The sequence below is a fragment of the Saccopteryx bilineata genome, chromosome 1 (genome assembly GCF_036850765.1).
Source record: "Saccopteryx bilineata isolate mSacBil1 chromosome 1, mSacBil1_pri_phased_curated, whole genome shotgun sequence".
Classification (NCBI taxonomy): Eukaryota; Metazoa; Chordata; class Mammalia; order Chiroptera; family Emballonuridae; genus Saccopteryx; species Saccopteryx bilineata.
In genome coordinates, this window is record NC_089490.1 from 233,895,505 (window position 1) to 233,915,913 (window position 20,409).

Consider the following 20,409-nt stretch of genomic DNA (forward strand, 5'->3'; position numbering starts at 1 on the left):
ATGTAAAGTAGTACAACCATTATGGAAGAAAGTATGGTGGTTCCTCAAAAAACTGAAAATAGAACTACCTTATGACCCAGCAATCCCTCTACTGGGTATATACCCCCAAAACTCAGAAACATTGCCTCGTAAAGACACATGCAGCCCCATGTTCATTGCAGCATTGTTCACAGTGGCCAGGACATGGAAACAACCAAAAAGCCGTCAATAGACGACTGGATAAAGAAGATGTGGCACATATACACTATGGAATACTACTCAGTCATAAGAAATGATGACATCGGATCATTTATAGCAAAATGGTGGGATCTTGACAACATTATACGGAGTGAAATAAGTAAATCAGAAAAAACCAGGAACTGCATTGTTCCATACGTAGATGGGACATAAAAGTGAGACCAAGAGACATTGATAAGAGTGTAGTGGTTATGGGGGGAGGGGGGAGAGGGAGAGGAAAGGGGGAGGGGGAGGGGCACAAAGAGAACTAGATAGAAGGTGACAGAGGACAATCTGACTTTGAGTGATGAGTATGCAACATAATTGAATGACAAGATAACCTGGACATGTTATCTTTGAATATATGTATCTTGATTTACTGATGTCGCCACATTAAAAATAAATAAATAAATATAATTAAAAACAAAAACAAAAACAAAAAAAAGGGTGGGAAATGTTTAGTCCTAAAACCAAGCCCCAGGTGTTAAGCCAAATTCGGAGGGACCCGAAACATGGAAGACAGGAACAAGGTTCATCATTTACACGTCAAAGCTTTATTGTCTAGTTTGGCCAAGTGAAACTCCGACAGAAATCTGACAGAGAGTGCGCCGGCCCTTTGTTCTACTTAGTTTTTATAGTTTTGTAAGTGGGAAGTACAGAAGCAAAAATTATAATTAGAATCCCCTTACCACTATTGGTTATAGTCATATGTCCTTTAACATGATAGGACCACATTCAATTTGCAAGCCATACATCCTTTTGGGGAAAACAAAGTTTACAAGCCAACACAATGGTAGAAAGATGTCTCTTTACATATTAAAAGTATTCCTATATTATCTAGTGTTTATCTGCCATCTCTCTGTCCAGAGTCACACGTGTTAACCACACGCATTTACATAGGAGAGGTAGTTTCAGTGGGGACAAATGCCCACAAATGGCTCATTGCTATGAGAAAAGGTTTATTTTGGTTTTTCTCTCCCTGTACCTGGCTAGCCATTCACCCTTTTTCCCAGAGGTGTGATGGAATGTCTGGGGATCCATGTTTCCCTCCCCTCTGCATTTATAATACAATGCCAAGGGCCATCCTGACTATGCCAATCACACAGTACAGACACTATTCTCACAATTTCTCTCCACACCTTAACCCAAATTAATAAAATGTTCTCCAAACCTCTTAAAATATTAATATTAATTCTGTAGCCTTTGGTACTTTACAACACCTGTGGGTGAAATGGCTCAGTGGCTCCTCACCAGGCTACAAGGATCCTGCCTGCCCACAGCCCGCCCCCAACACACATTAATATCATCTGGGCAACGGGCTTCCACGTGGGCAGCGCCATCTTTAACAAAGTGAGCATAGTATATTTTATCTGCCCAACAATATATATATAAAATTAAGATTTAATTTGCCCATCAAATTTAAGCCTATGCAGTTTTAGCCATGTTGGCTTTGTTTATCATGGCTAAGTCTCCTGCTACTATTCGCTCTGCCTTTTCATGAACGATGGAGATCAGCTCTGTCAGGAGAAAACCGTAAGGGAAACTGAGTTTGAAAGAGTGAGGTAGAGGTGGAGACAAAGAGAAAGGCATGCAGACAGTGAAGACGATTAGGTGACATGGTGACATGGGAGGCATTGTTGTAAAGTAACTAAATCCACAATTCCGCAGGTGTTCATAGAGGCACATAGTCCAAATAAGTTTTTGAAAAGTTTTATTATGGCCCTGGCCGGTTGGCTCAGTGGTAGAGCATCAGCCTGGCGTGTGGAAGTCCCAGGTTTGATTCCCAGCCAGGGCACACAGGTAAAGCGCCCATCTGCTTCTCCACCCCTCCCCCTCTCCTTCCTCTCTGTCTCTCTCTTCCCCTCCCGCAGCCAAGGCTCCATTGGAGCAAAGTTGGCCCGGGCGCTGGGGATGGCTCCATGGCCTCTGCCCCAGGTGCTAGAGTGGCTCTGGTTGCAACAGAGTGACGCCCCGGAGGGGCAGAGCATCGCCCCCTGGTGGGCGTGCCGGGTGGATCCCGGTCGGGCACATGCGGGAGTCTGTCTGACTGTCTCTCCCCATTTCCAGCTTCAGAAAAATACAAAAAAAAAAAAAAAAAAAAAGGAAAAGTTTTATTAAAGGAGGAAATTTGTTAAATATGTCGGCCACAGCCTGACCGGGCAGTGACGCAGTGGATAGAGCGTTGGACTGGGATGCGGAAGACCCAGGTTCGAGACCCCGAGGTCACCAGCTTGAGTGAGGGCTCATCTGGTTTGAGCAAAAGCTCACCAGCTCGAGCCCAAGGTCACTGACTTGAGCAAGGGGTTACTCGATCTGCTGAAGGCCCGCGGTCAAGGCACTATGAGAAGGCAATCAATGAACAATTAAGATGTTGCAATGTGTAATGAAAAACTAATGATTGATGCTTCTCACTCTTCGTTCCTGTCTGTCTGTCCCCATCTATTCCTCTCTCTGACTCTGTCTCTGTAAAAAAAAAAAAAAAAATGTCGGCCACATGTTGCTGACAAAGGGCAATAGACCCAAATTGTGGAGTCCCCCAAATTAGTTCAGTGGCTGTCTATATACTGTTGACCATACATGGGAGGGGGAAAATCCTGATATCACAGCATAAATTTATACCTTTTGTTTTGAGATACATACATTAACTACATGCTTTCAGGAGGGGAGGGGTAGTTTTCATAGAGACAAATGCCTGTAAATGGCTTATCAGTATAAGAAAAGATTTAAATTTAATCTTTTTCTTCCTTTACCTGGCTAGCTATGGTCTCCTTCCTGTTCTGCATTTACAACACAATGTTCTGCATTTACAACACAATGCCATCAGCCATATTGGTTTTATGCTAATCACATATGGTTTTATGCTGTTCTGCATTTACAACACAATGCCATCAGCCATATTGGTTTTGTGCTAATCGCACAAGTACAGAGAGGTCATCCACAAAACCTTTCTGCACTCCCAGCTCAAATCAACTGTTGGCAGATAAAATATATTATGCTCACTTTGTTAAAGATGGCTCTGCCCACATGGAAGCCCATTGCCCAGGTGATATTAATGTGTGTTGGGGGCGGGCTGTGGGCAGGCAGGATCCTTGTAGCCTGGGGCTTGGTTTTAGGACTAAACCTTTCCCACCAATTTTTATGTGAGGTGATACAATCCCATCATGCCTCAGATAAGTGACTTTGTATTAGAGACTTCTCTATTTTGTATATTGAATTAAAGGTTTTGATTTCTGCACTATAAAGTGGGGCAGAATGGGACTTGCTCTCTCGGTTCCTGAGATTTGTAAGAATGAGACGGCACTCGAACTCCAGGTATGCAGGCTTTATTAGAAGAGAAGGGCCTGCCGGGGCACTTCTCAGAAAGAAGGGCCCCCAAAACAGACTGAGGTAAAACTTTATAGGGTTGGGGATAGCCTCAAGTGAGGGTATGCTGGCATGTTCGGCTTTCTGGAATACTTCTCTTTGGGGTGATTGACCAGCTTCCTGGAATTCCTTTGTCCCAGGGGCAATTGTCCAGTAATTAAGGGTGGGTCAGGCAGCCAAGTGGAACAGCAAAAGGGCAGTTGTAATTCATGTATCTATCAAGATTAGCATTAGAGGAGAGAGCAGAGAGCAGATAAAGGCCACGTGGAGGAGGCCTGGAGAAGCAGCCAAGATTGCGGAGTGTTAAAGGAAAAGTCAGTTTGTGCAGAGTTTGTGCAGGGAGAAGGAAGGAGATGGGGAACAGAGGTGAATAAGACTGGTGAGCTAGAAACCTTTGATTCTAGGAAACTCGGATAAGTCAGTAGCTTTGTGAGCATGGAATGAGTGGGTTTTGGAGCCCAGTGTGTGTTTTCACTTGCCTGCTGGGTACAAGCTAGGATTAAAGCTAATGGCCCACCAGTTCTTGGCTCTGTTGTTTCATTACCGACTATCTGAATCTAATGCAAACCTGCATGGGCCAGGCAGCTGTGATGGTGACTGTGGCTACTGGCTTTACACTTATGGAGTGTGTAGGAAGTATCTGAGCCAAGAAAACTCTGCCTATGATCAAAGATTGTAGTGAAAGGGGCTAGGGAGGTTAAGGGGCGAACAATAGATGATGTATCTTGTATAATTTGCTCTTGCCTTTCCTCCAAGGATCCTTGGCTAAGAAATTGTTTTATAGAATTAGCTGGTGTGATCAATCACTTGTAAGATCTCGGAGTGGACCAAATGTCCTGATATCAATCGTGAAATTGCCATGATGAAACAATCTGACCAGACAATCTGGAGGGACATATGTCAGAGATTCTGAAGACAACCCTGAGAAAAGCTCACTGCCTCCATCTTTGCTGGGCAAACCACATATACTGATGATTTTAACTGTTACTAACCACCCTGAAAGAACTATAAAAGCCTAGTTTGATAAGAGATGTTAAGACAGATTCGGGGTCTGAAGCCCTCTGCCTTCTCAGACTTGCTGGCCGTCTGATTAAAGACGTATATTTGAGTCCATCCTTGTCTTTCTGCACAGTTTCAGTTTTCTATCTCCACAAAGTGAAAGGATTGGATGCAGTGATAGTGAAAGTCCAGTTGAGTTGACTAAAATTGTTCCCCTTTTGCTGCTGTTTCTAGACAGAGCTGTCAGGAGCTTGGCAGGCATTAGCTGAGCTTATGTGCATTGACTACATCTCCGAAGAACATAGTAGAGGAAAGCTAAAGGGAGCCTTGAGGGACACGGCTGTTTCCTTGTCACCTGCAGTGGCGTGGCCATAGCTACAGGGTGTCTGTATTCACTGCTTTCCTGCCTGGTCCGGTTCCAGCACAAGTTCATGAAGGATGGGGAGATACCCCCCCATCCCCTTCTCTAGCCTCAGTTAATCACAGCCAATCAAAATAGCCAACCGATTCCAAGTGGTAACCATGTCTATCTTTCCAACAGAGTTAGCCTTGGCCTCTTCTATTGGACTATCAGGTCTTTGTTGTGTGGGCAACAGAAGATAAAAAAAGAGAAAAAATGAATTTAGAGCTGATGATCTCGGGAGTGATGGAAGTGGTGGACCCTTTCACTGTACTTGGAAACCTTGGAAACTGGAGCAGAAGGCTGTGGGGTTGCAGTGGGGAACTTCTACTCTGGCAGTTTCTAGGAGAGTCCCCGCCATGACCAAGGTATGTGGGATGGTGTCACTCTGACCCTGCAGCTGCCCTGTTGGCAAGTTGAGTTTCTAGTTCCATGTGACCCTGAGGAAGACAAAATAGTGAACATTTCAAAGAGGAGCTGGGTCACTACTGGATCAATACCTACAAGTCTTTTAATGACTTGACTGGTTAAGACAGTCTGACAGTCTCCCTTCCTTATTCAGAAAGCCTAGGACCACCCGGTGGCTATGAATTTCTCCACAGTCTTACCAGAAGCTGAGAGATTAACACTAAAAGTCAGATGCGTGGCCACTTAGGTTTGTCAGACTATTTCCTTGATTTTTATGCCTTATGTGAGTTCATGGTTTGCCTTTTTTCCTTTATCTTTTCATTTTAGAGAGGAGAGAGAGAGAGAGAGATAGAGAGAGAGAGAAGTTGGGGTGGGGGCAGGAAAAATAAACTCCCATCTGTGCCTTGACCAGGCAAGCCCAGGGTTTCGAATCGGTGACCTCAGTGTTCTAGGTCAGCGGTCAGCAAACTCATTAGTCAACTGAACCAAATATCAACAGTACAATGATGAAATTTCTTTTGAGAGCCAAATTTTTTAAACTTAAACTATATAGGTAGGTACATTGTTATTAACTTAATTAGGGTATTCTTAAGCTGGCCTTTGTGCCTGCACGTGGTATTTTGTGGAAGAGCCACACTCAAGGGGCCAAAGAGCCACATGTGGCTCACAAGCTGCGGTTTGCCACCACAGGTCAGACTCATGGTTTTCTGAATGCATTCAAAGTTAGTGGACAAAGAAGGTGATTTACATTCAGCGATGGAAGGATATTGGAGCAGAGTTAAGTGGTTACTTCAGGTTAGTTGGGAGAGCAAAGTAATCTACAATTATTTGGAACCTACAGATATGGAGGCAAGGAGAAGAGGTATTTAATAGCTCATTTAAAAGGGTCTCACATAGTACCAGCGAGGAGTTTCTCTGTGTTACGGACTAACAATGGACACCCAGGAGGACGTCCGACCCCTAAAGGAGCAGCCAATGATATATATCTGTGGAGACTGTCACAGAGAAAATGAAATAAAATCCAGGGGTCCAATCAGATGCAGAGAATGTGGACACAGAATAATGTACAAGAAAAGGACTAAAAGATTGGTGGTGTTTGATGCACGATGAAACATGGACGGCAGAGAAATGTCTTTGTTCGCGTTTGGATTTGCTGTTAATGTTGTATAGCTTTTGATTAGTGTACTTATCTTTATGAATATAACTCTATACACACGATTTCATTTAAAAAAGCATTTAGGTATCTCTTAGTAGCTTACATAAATAAACTTTTGTTAAAAGGGTCTCACAATGGGAAATAAAACAGTGCTTAGAGCCTGGCACTTCTGTCAGGGGTAACTACATGGCATTAAAAGCTCCTAAGAAATGGGATAGAGGATGCCCCCCTTATCCATGAGGGATATGTTCCAAGACCCCTAATTATGCCTGAAACCAAGGATACTACTGAACTCTCTCTATAGACTATGTTTTTTTCTTGTATATACATATCTATGATAAAGTTTAATTTATCAACTGAAAGCCTGTTTCTGAGGTCAGGTAGATGAGATTATTCAAAGTTTACCATCTGGTTTGCTAAAAAAAAACAGAAAAGAAAAAGCAGCTCATAATGCCAGGGACAGACATTTCAGTGGCCCTGTCTCAACAGATACTGACTTGACAATTGCGTGTTCGTTTTTGCAGAGGTTTGCCGTGACCAGCGGAGATGACGTTATCTGGAGGAAGTTGCTAACAGAACTCGGGCATCTGATGTTTTCTGAGAATAAGCTGGCATATCAAAGGAGTGGTAAAGAAATACCTTCTTTTTGGATTTAAAGACTCAGAAGGAGACGCACACATTGGTATAGCTAGCACAATAGCAGACTAGAAGATTGAACATTATGAATGTTGACTAAAAAAGCTAAATGTATTAATAGCAATAGGGACAGAATTCTGAAAATTCAAGTTGCTTTTAGGATTCATTGAAACCTAATAAACCTTTTGAATTTGCTGCAGTAGAGAAAGTCTGTACCAAGCCAATGTTCAATTATTCCCTGAGAGATAGAGCACACGTATTCCACAATTCAAGTTTAAGTTTTTGTATCTATTTTACATATTAAGTCTTGTCACCTAAAAAGTGCCAGTCAATTTTGAAAAGATGCCCTAAGATTTAATTGGGATATTAGGAAGGAAAGTTGCATAAAAATTTCTCAAGACCCTGTGCCCTTGGAGAAAAACATCAGCTGTGGGGTTGAGTTTGGGGTGGCTAAATCATTTTAGGGTAAATTTCACCAAAGGCAGAGAATGTGTAATTAAATCGTTCCATTAGCAGGGGCTGCCTCCAATCCTCCTTGGAATGGGATGAGGTATATGTTTATTGATGAGTAGAAGTAAACTGTTTACTTAGGAAGGCACAGACAGACCTAGAGAAACCTAGACAAAGATGAGCAGAGATATCCATCTGAGACATGTAGATGTCTTGGTGCCCTCGGACCCCTGTACACACAGTCCTATGAGCCATGTATATGAATGCAAGGGGACTCACTTACTAGGCAATATGGAGTGGGCTGTTAATTAATACATCAGAGAGACATGCCAAAGTTGAGAGGGACTCAGAAACTCAGGTAAAAATTCATGGAGAGACAGACAGACAGACACACCTGCCTAGCCTGGAGTCTGTTAGAATTGTTCCATCAAAGCCATTTAAAGTTATGCTTTTTTTTAAAGCATTATGTGATAATATCAGCCCTTGGCTTTTGCCCAATAAACTATATTAAACTCATTGAAGGGTAGATTTTGGCTCAAGAACTGGAGAGTCCTTACTTTTGGCTCACATTTAATAATAACATAATGTCTATTACCTGTAGCTCAAAATTACTCAAGTAGTATGACACACTTTAAAATTGTAAGAGTAGTAATTAAGGTCCTGTTTCAATAAGCTATTAGTGATTATATAAGCCATAAAGACATGATGGAGTTAGTTTTGAGTGCTTTGGTACAACAAATAATTTTAGTGATAAGGGCTATGAGAAATGAATCATCTAATATAAGATAGATATGAAAGTATAGCACATCTATAAAAATATTCAGCTACTAAAAATAATAAATCAATGAACATTAATTGCATCTATTAATTAGAAAACATATGAGTTATAGCCAACTCATGGATAATGAGAGCCTCAATCTACAAATAGACAATGGCCAGGCCATATGTGATGATAGAACTCTGATCTTCAACCTCTAGAACTAAAGAAACTTCCACTAGGTAAAGAAGCCAACCTAGAAATTATGCAGCAAGCCATGCAGGTGATCAACAACTGCCAAATTCCCTACATTTAACCCTCAATTCCCACTCTGAATCATCCAGAGAAAGCCAGATGTGTTCCCCTAACCAGTGGTCAGCAAACTCATTAGTCAACAGAGCCAAATATCAACAGTACAATGATTGAAATTTCTTTTGAGAGCCAAATTTTTTAAACTTAAACTATATAGGTAGGTACATTTCTTATTGCGCCATTGCCTGCACGTGGTAATTTGTGGAAGAGCCACACTCAAGGGGCCAAAGAGCTGCATGTGGCTTGCGAGCTACAGTTTGCCGACCAGAGCTAACCAATCACATGAGATGCCCTACTTTCAATTAGCCAGCCTCTAGCTTCCTCGTGCCAATCATTTCATCCAGGGCACACCTGAAACTTTCTTTTCCCCACCATAGGGGGTCCTTGGGTTACAACGGTCTTGACATATGACGTTTCGAGTTTACGATGCTCACTCCCATAAAAACTGAAAGAATTTGAGATATAAGAATTTTGGCTTATGCTGTTAGCATCATACTTATGGACTACATGGGCCAACTGGTTTGGTAGTGTGGTGTGGAAGGATACGCAGTATGCGGCATGAAAGAGGGGTTGGCGTCCCCCGTTACGCTTACCCACGCCATTTTGGACTGTAAAAAGTGCAAATGTTTCATTTGTGTTGCTTTGTTTGGTGACTTTTTGGCCCTTATAATGGCTCCTAAACAAAAGTCAGTCTTCAGATGGCAGTGCTCCAAAGAAGAGGAAAGCCATCACAATGGATGTAACAGAGCTACTGGCATCACAAGGAGAGGAGCTGTCTGCTGAGGTCCTCATTCAGCTGGAGAAGCAGCTGATTGAACAGGAAGAGATAGAAACCCCAGAACCCAAAAGATTTAACGCCAAGGGTTTCGCAGAAGGTTTTTCTATGGTAGTGTTGTAAAGTACCTGTAAGGCCAGGAGCCGTCATCGTGACCATTCACATGCAGGTTCCCATTGGATTCGGGCAGACGATAAAGAAATGGCGGAGTCAGAGGATGGGGGGCCATCCTATTTATTGGTGTCTCACCAAGACAGGCAAACCACAAAAGAAGACAAGGGAAAAGCAGAAAACCAGCTCTTCCCATGAAGGGCAAGGGATCAGGGGAGCCCCTGCAATTGTGATAGCAGGAACTGTGTGTCTGAGCTCCTGGTCTGTCCCACTTTATAGTGTAGAAAACCAAAATCCCTTAATCCAATATACAAACAAGGAAGTCTCCGATACAAAGTCACTTATCCAAGGCATAATTGGATTTCTCATGAGAGTGCACCACCCAGATCATACAATCAGTCAAGGGTGTGGGGAAAAGCTTAGTCCCAAAACCAAACCTCAGGCTACAACAACCTGGCCTGCTTATAGCCTGTCCCCCACACCCATTATAAGTCACAAGCGAGCAAACATATATATCATGTTTACAAACTTATTTGACCAACATTCCACCCCTTTTGCTCGCTTTACAATCTAAACCACAGGCATCTTCCATGATGGTCACTGTACAAAGAGTAGGATACATTGCATAAACAGAAATAGTACCAACTACAGCAATAGGATTAACAGATCAAAAACTATGGGCGAAATGAGAGAGCTGTCAGTGGCACCAAGAGAGGCAAATCTTTTCCCTCTGGCAGAATACAGGCCAGAGTTTTATCTGCAGACAGCACTGTAGCTGGCACCAGAGGCCGCCCTGAGCGGGCGTACCAAACCTTATTGGCCAATACACCAGCATCTGCTGGTTCTATGTGTAGTAAAATAGGGGAACTCATTATTGGCCATAAAGAAATTACAAAGGTGCCCTTCAAAATGCTGTCCCCTTGAGCACTCAAGGGATAATACACTTCTACCTTAGGTGGCCAGGTGCTGGTTGCCCAAGGAGTTAACTGGAGGTCCACCTCTAACCCCTTTCCCCATGGTGCCAACAAGGCCACCCATCTCAGATGGGGGGCCTGTACAGTCCAGGGCCAAGTCCATTGAAGCTGTTGTCCTTTAAGAAGGGCTGTTGGAGCAGGCAAGAGCACGTTGCCTTGCTGTCCGAAACCTGGCTTGAGTAAAATGTCCTTAGTGCGTATCTGCAACTGAATAGGGGCAGCTGTCCGATGCAGGAGGGCCTCTACTGGAGCTGGGCTTCCCCGTCGAGGTCGCTCATTCAAAATCCGGAGTACTGTCCATAAGCGGCGTGTCCATCCAGTAAGAGAGCCGGTGCCCCCCTCCTGTCGCAGTCCCTGCTTTAAGAGTCCATTATAACGCTCAATGATGCCAGCAGCCTGGGGGTGGTAGGGAACATGGTACTTCCAGTCCACCCCCAGCTTTTGAGCCCATTGCCTCACCGTTGAACCAGTGAAGTGGGTACCATTGTCACTTTCAAGGACCAGCGGTCGCCCGTATGCAGCACTCAGGCAGTCCAGAGCCTGTATGACTGCCCTCTGGTCAGGGTTACGAGCGGGGTAAGCAGCAAGCAGCCCGGTGGCAGTATCTACACAAGTGACTGCATACTGGTACCCTTCTGACTTTGGTAAGGGTCCAATGATGTCTATCTGCCATCGTGTCAGTGGGACATGACCCCTCTGGATCTGTCCAGGTGACACCAGTGGTCTCCGAGGGTGTTCCTTGGAACATACTGCACATTGCTTACAGGCTGCAAGTACCTCTGCATAGGACACAGGCAAGTTCCAAGCCTTAACCGTAGCCCACATAGTTTTCTGTCCTGCATGGAGCAGGCGCTGGTGAAGCCACTGTGCCACATCACCTGCAGGTGCAGTCTCCAACCATCGCACCCTTGCCAACGTATCTGCCTCATCATTCCCAGGATGGGCTAGAGGGGCATGCCCTGTGACATGATATACTGTCACCTGCTTCTGGTGTCCTATTTCCCATAAGTCCTGCCACATGGCCTGACCCCATAATGGACGGTGCATTACCATCCACTGGTTAATGTGCCAAGTAGCAATCCAAAGGGTCAGTCCATGATAGACAGCCCAACTGTCAGTACAGATCACCAGAGGTGAAGGTTCATTATGGGCAACTAGCCAAACAGCTCTTAATTCTGCCCATTGGCTGCTTTGGCCTGTACCCGTGTCCATCCAAATAGTCTCAGTGGCCGGATGGAAGGCGATAGCTGTCCATTTGGCAGGTTGGCCCCTGCTGGAACCATCAGTATACCAGGCATCTTCGGGGATGGGCACCCGCCCCTCCTGGTAAGGACTGACCTCAGGTTCTGCCTCCTGAGCCCCAGTTGCACCTGACTCTAAGGTCGCATAGGTGACTGGACCCAAGACCTCCTGCAGTTCTGCCCTCAATGGGCTGGTGCTAAGAGCACAGCGTTGTTGCAGATAGGCACCCCACTTGGCCAGGGTAGACATTTGGGCCATACCACTACATGGTTTAGTTGCCCAATCTCTCACCCATCCAGCTATAGGGTATGTTGTTTTGACTGTAACTGGTGTTGTGGTTGTAATACTCTCAGTTGCCAGGAGGGCAGCATACACAGCTGCCAGCTGCTTCTCTACTAATGAGTAACGAACTTCAGCACCTTTCCATAATTGGGACCAAAATCCAATAGGTTGCCGTAGGCGCTCTGTCCGCTGCCACAAGCCCCATCCAAACCCCTCCGAGGTTACATGAACATCCAGCTCACAGGGTCTGGCAGATCAAACACATTCAAGGCCTGTGCCACCTTGACAGCTCTCTTAGCAGCTGCAAATGAACCTTGCGCCTGCTCAGTCCAATCCCAGCGAACCCCCTTTCGAATAAGGTTGTACAGGGGGCGTAGTAACTGAGCCAAATGCAGTATAAATGCTCGCCAATACCCCAACAAACCTAAGAATTCCTGTAACTGTTTTACCGTAGTGGGCACGGGGTATGCTTGAATCTTATCTATAACAGCGTCAGGGATAACTTTTGTCTTACCCGACCAGACAACTCCCAAGAATTTAACAGATAACCCAGGTCCTTGTAATTTGTTCTCGTTAACTGCCCAGCCACATGCTTTCAAATGGGATAGCAGGGTAGGGACTGCTTGCTCCAATTCTGAAAGAGAATCACTAGTTAGCATAATATCATCAATATAATGGTACATGCGGACTACCTCTGGCTGTTTCCATTTAGCCAGGTCAGCAGCCACCAGCCCATGGCACAAGGTGGGGCTATGCAAATAGCCCTGGGGTAACACTGTAAAGGTCCATTGTCTCCCTTCCCAACTGAAGGCAAATTGGTCTTGACTCTCTGCGGCTATATCAATAGAGAAAAAAGCATTGGCCAAGTCTGCCACAAAGTGGTATGTCCCCAACTCATGGCTTAGCCGATCCATCATGTTAGCTATCGAGGGAACAGCAGCGTGCAAAGGGGGAACAACTTTATTAAGTTCCCTGTAATCTACTGTCATTCTCCAGGTTCCATCCGCTTTGCGCACAGGCCATACTGGGGAGTTGTAAGGACTGTGTGCTGGCTGGATGATCCCCACCTTTTCTAGTTCAAGGATTGTCCCTGTGACTTCTTCATAACCACCTGGCAGGCGGTACTGCTTGGTGTTAGTCACACGCCGAGGGATGGGTAATTGCAAAGGGGAATGTGATGCATGTCCCCGCAATACTGCCTTCACAACCCTGATCCGCAGCCGGAACTCCCCAGCTGTAGTTTCCAACCACAGTCCTTGCAAGACATCTACCCCCAAAATATATTCAGGAATAGGAGATACATACACCTTATATGGCTTAGGAGGCAGTCTCCCTATCCCCAATGGAATAGTTATTGGCTTCACTTGAACAGTTTGGCCCCCATAACCGTCAATGGCCACTGGGGTCCCAGCAAACCGCTCTGGGTTTCCATAGAGAAGGGAACATTCTGCACCTGTATCCACCAAGGCCAACACCTGTTGTACGTTGGAAGGGGACCAGTGGATAGCCAGTTCCACATGTGGCCTCCGGTCCCCGCCCATCCCTGTTAGACGGGTCCCTTGGCCTTTTTCCTATTCAAACTGGTACAATGGGTCTTGGGAGTTCCCCTCTCCCTCGGCTGTCTCTATCATATAATCTTGTAACCGAGCTGTGCGCGCACCAAAAGTTTTATTGGTAGCTGCTGGGGCCTTTCGTCTCAGTGGCTGGAACTTCTGTTCTGGTTTAAGCTGCCGCCAAAGCTCCAAAAGAATTTTATTAGACTGGCCATCCAATTTCCCCTTATCTACTCCAGCCGCAATCAAGTCTACCCACATCTGCGTTCGGGTAACCTTTACAGGCCCGTTTCCCTTGTTAGTTGGGGGGGAAACATAGGCAGCAGCCCTCACTGCTTTATGATCCCGAGCGGCCTCCAGCTCTCCCAAATCTGCTACCATCTGTGTAACTGCATTGATGGGCTGCCCCACATAGGGGCCCAAGATAGCCACAAGTGACCCAAAAAGGGCTGACGGGGCGCTAGCAAGGACAAATTCCCTCATTTTGGCCGTAAACACTTCTTCGTCTGGCCCACAAGACCCAGGGTTGAAAACAGCATTCTTCATACCTAGTTCTTGAAGGACCTTTACTAACTCACTGTAGCACTGCCACCGACTCATTGCCCCCGGCAGTTCTCCAGCATTCTGCCAGACCATACGAATGGCAGCCATCACCCATTCTAATAGGGTATGGTCTCCTGGGTTGCCATGGCAGTTCTGAAGATGCTGCCTCAAGGAAGAGTGTGTGGTAATGGCGGCCAATTTCTCCATCTCTGTTCCGGAGAGCATGATGCCATCCACCCTGTTGGGCAGATAAAATGTATTATGCTCACTTTGTTAAAGAGGCCGTTGCCCAGGTGATATTAATGTGTGTTGAGAATTGTTGTAGCCTGAGGCTTGGTTTTGGGATTAAGCCTGTCCCACCCTTTTGGTGTGAGGTGGTACAATCCTATCATGCCTCATAGAAGTGATTTTGTATTAGAGACTTCCCCATTATGTATATTGGATTAAGGGTTTGGATTTCTACACTATAAAATGGGAACGGAGCGGGAGTTTGCTCTCTTGGTTCCTGAGGTTAGCATGAGAGAGCAGAGAGAATAGAGCCAGCAGCAGAGAAAGGCCACGTGGAGGAGGCCAGGAGAAGCAGCCAAGATGGTGGAGTGCTGAGTGAGATGCCAGTTGGTGTAGAGTTTGTATCTGGGATAAGGAAAGGAGATGGGGAACAGAGGTGAATAAGTCTGGTGAGCTAGAAACCTTTGATTCTAGGAAACTCGGATAAGTCAGTAGCTTTGTGAGCACTGAATGTGACTGGGTTTTGGAGCCCAGTGTGTATTTTTACTTGCCCACCGGGTGCAAAGCTAGAATTAAAGACTATGGCTCACCAGTTTTTGGCTCCGCTGTTTCTTTGCCGACTGTCCGAATCCAATGCTAACCTGCATGGGCTGGGCTCCTCTGATAGTGGCCCTGGCCTTGGCTCCTGGCTTTACACACCCCTATATCCCATAATCGTAGTAACCAGGCTACCAGGGATTCAGTAGGTTTCTGCCTAAATTGTGCCCCCAACTCCATCAGCTCTGCCTGGGTATAGGGCCGGACCACAGAGTGTTCCATTACCTGGGCAGGAGGCTGTGGCTGCCCCTGAGGGACTCTTTGTTGCTGGGTTTTTACCTTCTTGGCGACAACTGGTCGGGCTCTCAGTGTGCGTATGGCAGCTTCAGCCTGAGCCTTCTCATCCTCAGAAGAGGAGTCGCAAGCGCCTGCTCCCGCTGACTCAAAGCCAATCCACCGGCACAGATGCTGCTGCTCCTTTGGTGACCGTTTAGGCTCCTGTGGCTGCTGGCTTTTGGTCAGAAGCTGAGACTCGAGCTCTTGAATCCGCAGTTGTTTCTCCAACAACTGCCGGTGAAGACGTTCAGCTTCCAAGGTAAACTGCAACTCTCGAACCCGTAATTCCTTCTCCAGTGCTCGCTCCAGTTCCAGCCTTTTCTGCCGTTCTGTTTGTAATTCATGCTGAAGCTTTTGACCTCGGGCAGTTTCCTCTTGAGTAAAAAACATGTAGCCCATGGCCCCTAAAAGGACAGCCATGGGGAGCCAGAGCAGCAACCAGTACTCTATCCCACCCATCAAGGGTGGTGGCTCCATACCAATCTCTGAATCCTGCCGGAAACTACGCCAGTTGTAAGGCCAGGAGCTGTCATCGTGACCATTCACATGCAGGTTCCCATTGGATTCGGGCAGACGATAAAGAAATGGCGGAGTCAGAGGATGGGGGGCCATCCTATTTATTGGTGTCTCACCAAGACAGGCAAACCACAAAAGAAGACAAGGGAAAAGCAGAAAACCAGCTCTTCCCATGAAGGGCAAGGGATCAGGGGAGCCCCTGCAATTGTGATAGCAGGAACTGTGTGTCTGAGCTCCTGGTCTATCCCACTTTATAGTGTAGAAAACCAAAATCCCTTAATCCAATATACAAACAAGGAAGTCTCCGATACAAAGTCACTTATCCAAGGCATAATTGGATTTCTCATGAGAGTGCACCACCCAGATCATACAATCAGTCAAGGGTGTGGGGAAAAGCTTAGTCCCAAAACCAAACCTCAGGCTACAACAACCTGGCCTGCTTATAGCCTGTCCCCCACACCCATTATAAGTCACAAGCGAGCAAACATATATATCATGTTTACAAACTTATTTGACCAACAGTACCATACCCTCAAATGTTGTAAAGTATTGTACCTTAGTTCTGCGGGTTTACATAGAGACACCAAGTCCAGATGACTTGTGAAGCCAGTATCCATGGCCACTATCACAGTCGCCTGGCCCATGCAGGTTCACATTAGATTCGGACAGTCAGTAAAGAAACAACGAAGCCAAAAACTGGTGGGCCATCATCTTTAATTCTAGCTTGCACCCGGTGGGCAAGTAAAAACACACACTGGGCTCCAAAACCCACTCATTCAGTGCTCACAAAGCTACTGACTTATCCGAGTTTCCTAGAATTAAAGGTTTCTAGCTAACCAGACTTATTCACCTCTGTTCCCCATGTCCTTCCTTCTCCCTGCACAAACTCTGAGCAAACTGGCTTCTCACTCAGCACTCCACCATCTTGGCTGCTTCCCCTGGTCTCCTCAATGTGGCCTTTCTCTGCTCTCCTCTCTAATGCTAATCCCAGGAATTGAGAGAGAGAAAGCTCCCGGACTGCCCCCATTTTATAGTGTTGAAATCAAAACCTTTAATCCAATATACAAATAAGGAAGTCTCTGATACAAAGTCACTTATTTGAGGCATAATGGATTTCCTTAGGAGAGCGCACCACCTACATCAAAAAGGGTGGGAAAGGCTTAGTCCTAAAACCAACCCCCAGGCTACAAGAATCCTGCCTGCCCACAGCCCGCCCCAACACACATTAATATAATCACACTCATTCCAAGCAAGAAGAGCAACTAATATCACCTGGGTGACAGGCTTCCACTTGGGCAGCACCATCTTTAACAAAGTGAGCATAATATATTTTTCTGCCCAACAACTTTTGAAGGGTTTTATTAAAAGGAAGAGCTTTATTAATATGTCGGTTGCATATGACTGACACGAGGCATAGCGGACCCAAATCATGCAGCCCCAAATATATCTCAGAGGCTAGTTATATACCCTTTGACCACACACAGGTTGGTGGGAGCATGACAGCATGACACAATCATTAACAAGTGTATAACATTTGTCTAAGGGATTTATAAAAAATGTTTAAATCTTTCAAGGCAATACAATCAAAAACATTCACAAATGTTTTAGTATTTATCTCCCCTCCTTTGCTTAGAGGTAATCTCAGGATTCCAGGAAGGGAGGGAGAGCCAAAATCAGTGTAGGGTGGTATGTAAATTTTGTCTCTTATTGAAAGGAAAAGGAAGTTCTTTAGATAACCTTAATTCTTTCAGAGAACTAAAAGTAAATGATCCAGTTTTCTTTGTAAGTCAGGAGACTTTCATATTTTTTTCCTCCATTTTCCAAAGAAAAGATAGGACAGAAAGCCTGACTTTTCCTCTTTAAAATGGCATTGCCAATACTAACTTATAGAGTTCTCTGGCACCTTACCACAGTAGGGGGTGAGTTGGCAAAATTTTAGGCTGAGGATGCCAGCGGTGACAGATTCAGGAAAGTCTACAGAGCTTTATGGATGCCTTGCAATGCTATAGGTAGGTTTTAGGAGAGAAGAAGTCATCAACCTTCCAGACTGTAAAGCCAGTAGCCACGGCCACCATCACAGCCACCTGGTCCATGCAGGTTCGCATAGGATTCGTACAGACAGTAATGAAACCAGCGAGCCAAAAACTGGTGGACCATTAGCTTTAATCCTAGCTTGTACCCGGCAGGCAAGAAATACACACAGTGGGAAAACACTTCCCTTTCCATTCAGGGCTCCCAAAGCCACTGACTTATCCGAGGTTTCCTAGGATCAAAGGTTTCTACCTCACCAGCCTTATTCACCTGTTTTCCATCTCCTTCTCTCTGCACAAACTGGCTTCTCCCTCAGCACTCCACCATCTTGGCTGCTTCTCCTGGCCTCCTCCACATGGCCTTTTTCTGCTTTCTCACAGCATGGCTCCTCCTAGAAAGTATTGTAATCACTCTTCTCTCAAACAATGTGATCTCTCCTTTTCAAAACCTTTTGGCGCTAAAGCCCTCCCCCAACACACATTAATACAATCACACCCATCCCAAGCAAGAAGGGAAATTAATACTATCTCCTGGGCGATGGGCTTCCACGTGGGCAGTGCCATCTTTACCAAAGTGAGCATAATATATTTTATCTTCCCAACACAGACTAACCTGGAACAATTCTTTAAGAAGATAGAGAGGCCTGCAACAGGTACTGCACCCTCTACACCAGCTGCTTCTCGAGACAAAACACCTGTAGTGCAGGTAGGATCATCCCCAGCATCTCCTGCATGTTTCTTAGGCAATCCTGATTCACCTGACCCAGTGTCTCCGGCACCTTCTGCAGGTTCTTCTGCCTCTCCAGCTTCCTCCTCCCAACCGTTCGCTCTCTCCCACCTTGCAATGACCCTTCAGTGTGTAAGCCAATCACAAGAATAAAGGTAAGGAATTTTTTTACATTCATTTTTTGGTCATTTTTTTCCCTGTTACTATAGTACAGTGTACAGTATGGTATATTTATGTCCTTTTCCTTTTTCTGTGGTTTTGTTGTGTTTTCATGTTCTAGATTATGATTTTACAGCTGTGTTAGGATAGTGTTGGGAAGATAAAATGTATTATGCTCACTTTGTAAAAGATGACGCTGCCCACGTGGAGGCCATTGCCCAGGTGATATTAATGTGTGTTGGGGGCAGGCAGGATTGTTGTAGCCTGGGGTTTGGTTTTGGGATTAAGCCTTTCCCACCCTTTTTAATGTGGGGCGGTACAATCCAATCATGCCTCAGAGAAGTGACTTTGTATTAGAGACTTCCCTATTTTGTATACTGGATTAAAGGTTTTGAAACTACACTATAAAATAGGGGCAGAATAGGAGCTTGCTCTCTTGGTTCCTGGGATTAGCATTAGAGAGCAGAGCAGAGAAAGGCCACATGGAGGAGGCCAAAAGAAGCAGCCAAGATGGCGGAGTGTTGAGTGAGATGCCAGTTTGTGCAGAGTTTGTATCTGGGATAAGGAAGGAGATGGGGAACAGAGGAGAATAAGGCTGGTGAGCTAGAAACCTTTGATTCTAGGAAACTCGGATAAGTCAGTGGCTTTGTGAGCACTGAATGTGACTGGGTTTTGGAGCCCAGTGTGTGTTTTTACTTGCCCGCTGGGTGCAAGCTAGAATTAAAGATGACAGCCCATCAGTTTTTGGCTCCGTTGTTTCTTTACCAACTGTCCGAATCCAATGCAAATCTGCATGAGCTGGGCTGCTGTGATAGTGGCCCTGGCCCTGCCTTCTGGCTTTACATTTGGCGTAGTCAGCAGGATTTGATACAGATCGGCAAGGAGCCTTTGAGTGGTGGAGTAGAGGACTGGCTAGTGTTAGGGTCCCCCATGGCTGTCCTTTTGAGGATTGTAGGCTGGCTGACTTTTACAGCCATGCGTGAGGAAACTGAGAGTTCTGTGGAAGAGGCTGCCCGGGACCTGCAAACCGAGCAGTGGAAGGAGCTGGAGCAAACGTGGGAGAAACAGATGCTGACCCTGGAGCTGGAGGAAGTGCTGGAGGAGGAGGCTGACCAGGTTTGCGAGATTCGCCTGGAAATGGAGCAGCTATTGGAGGAGGAGTCACAGGTTCGTGAGTTGCAGATTGCCCTGGACATTGCAGAGAGCCAGCAGCGGCGGGAGGCCGGGGCTGAGGCTGAGATGAGGCTGGAGCTGCAAGGTCTGCGGAGCAGAGGGCAGCAGCGGCCCAAGACTCGAGCCCAGCAGTGTGAGCTGGTGTTTTCAGTTTTTTCAGTTCCTTTTTGGAGGATGAGGAGAATTGGGCTGGAGTTGTGATCTGCAGTCTCCAGAAGATGGAAGCCCAGCTGGAAGGAGCACCTACTGCAGCCCTGGTAGGTTTGCGATTTTGGGACATAGGGCTGGACAAGCTTGCCAGAGCAGAGATGGAAATGCTGACTGCCATTGCCATGTGCTCCTCTTTGGGACAGTGTAAGACCTGCGAGGACAGCATGAATGAGGCGGGTGGCTGATGCCCCATGTGCGTGGACTGATTTCCCCGACTACGACCGGAGTGGGCATTGGCTCCTTTGTTGGATGGATTTATGGATTACGGATTTTGGACAATGTGAAATACCCTGATGGGGGTGGGGGGGGGGTGGCT

General features: G+C 45.9%; 1 pseudogene; it reads left to right on the forward strand.

The window, feature by feature from the left end:
* The first annotated feature begins 6,287 nt into the window (after nucleotides 1-6,287).
* Nucleotides 6,288-6,656, forward strand: LOC136320327 (DNA-directed RNA polymerases I, II, and III subunit RPABC4 pseudogene; annotated as a pseudogene).
* The last annotated feature ends 13,753 nt before the right edge of the window (nucleotides 6,657-20,409 follow it).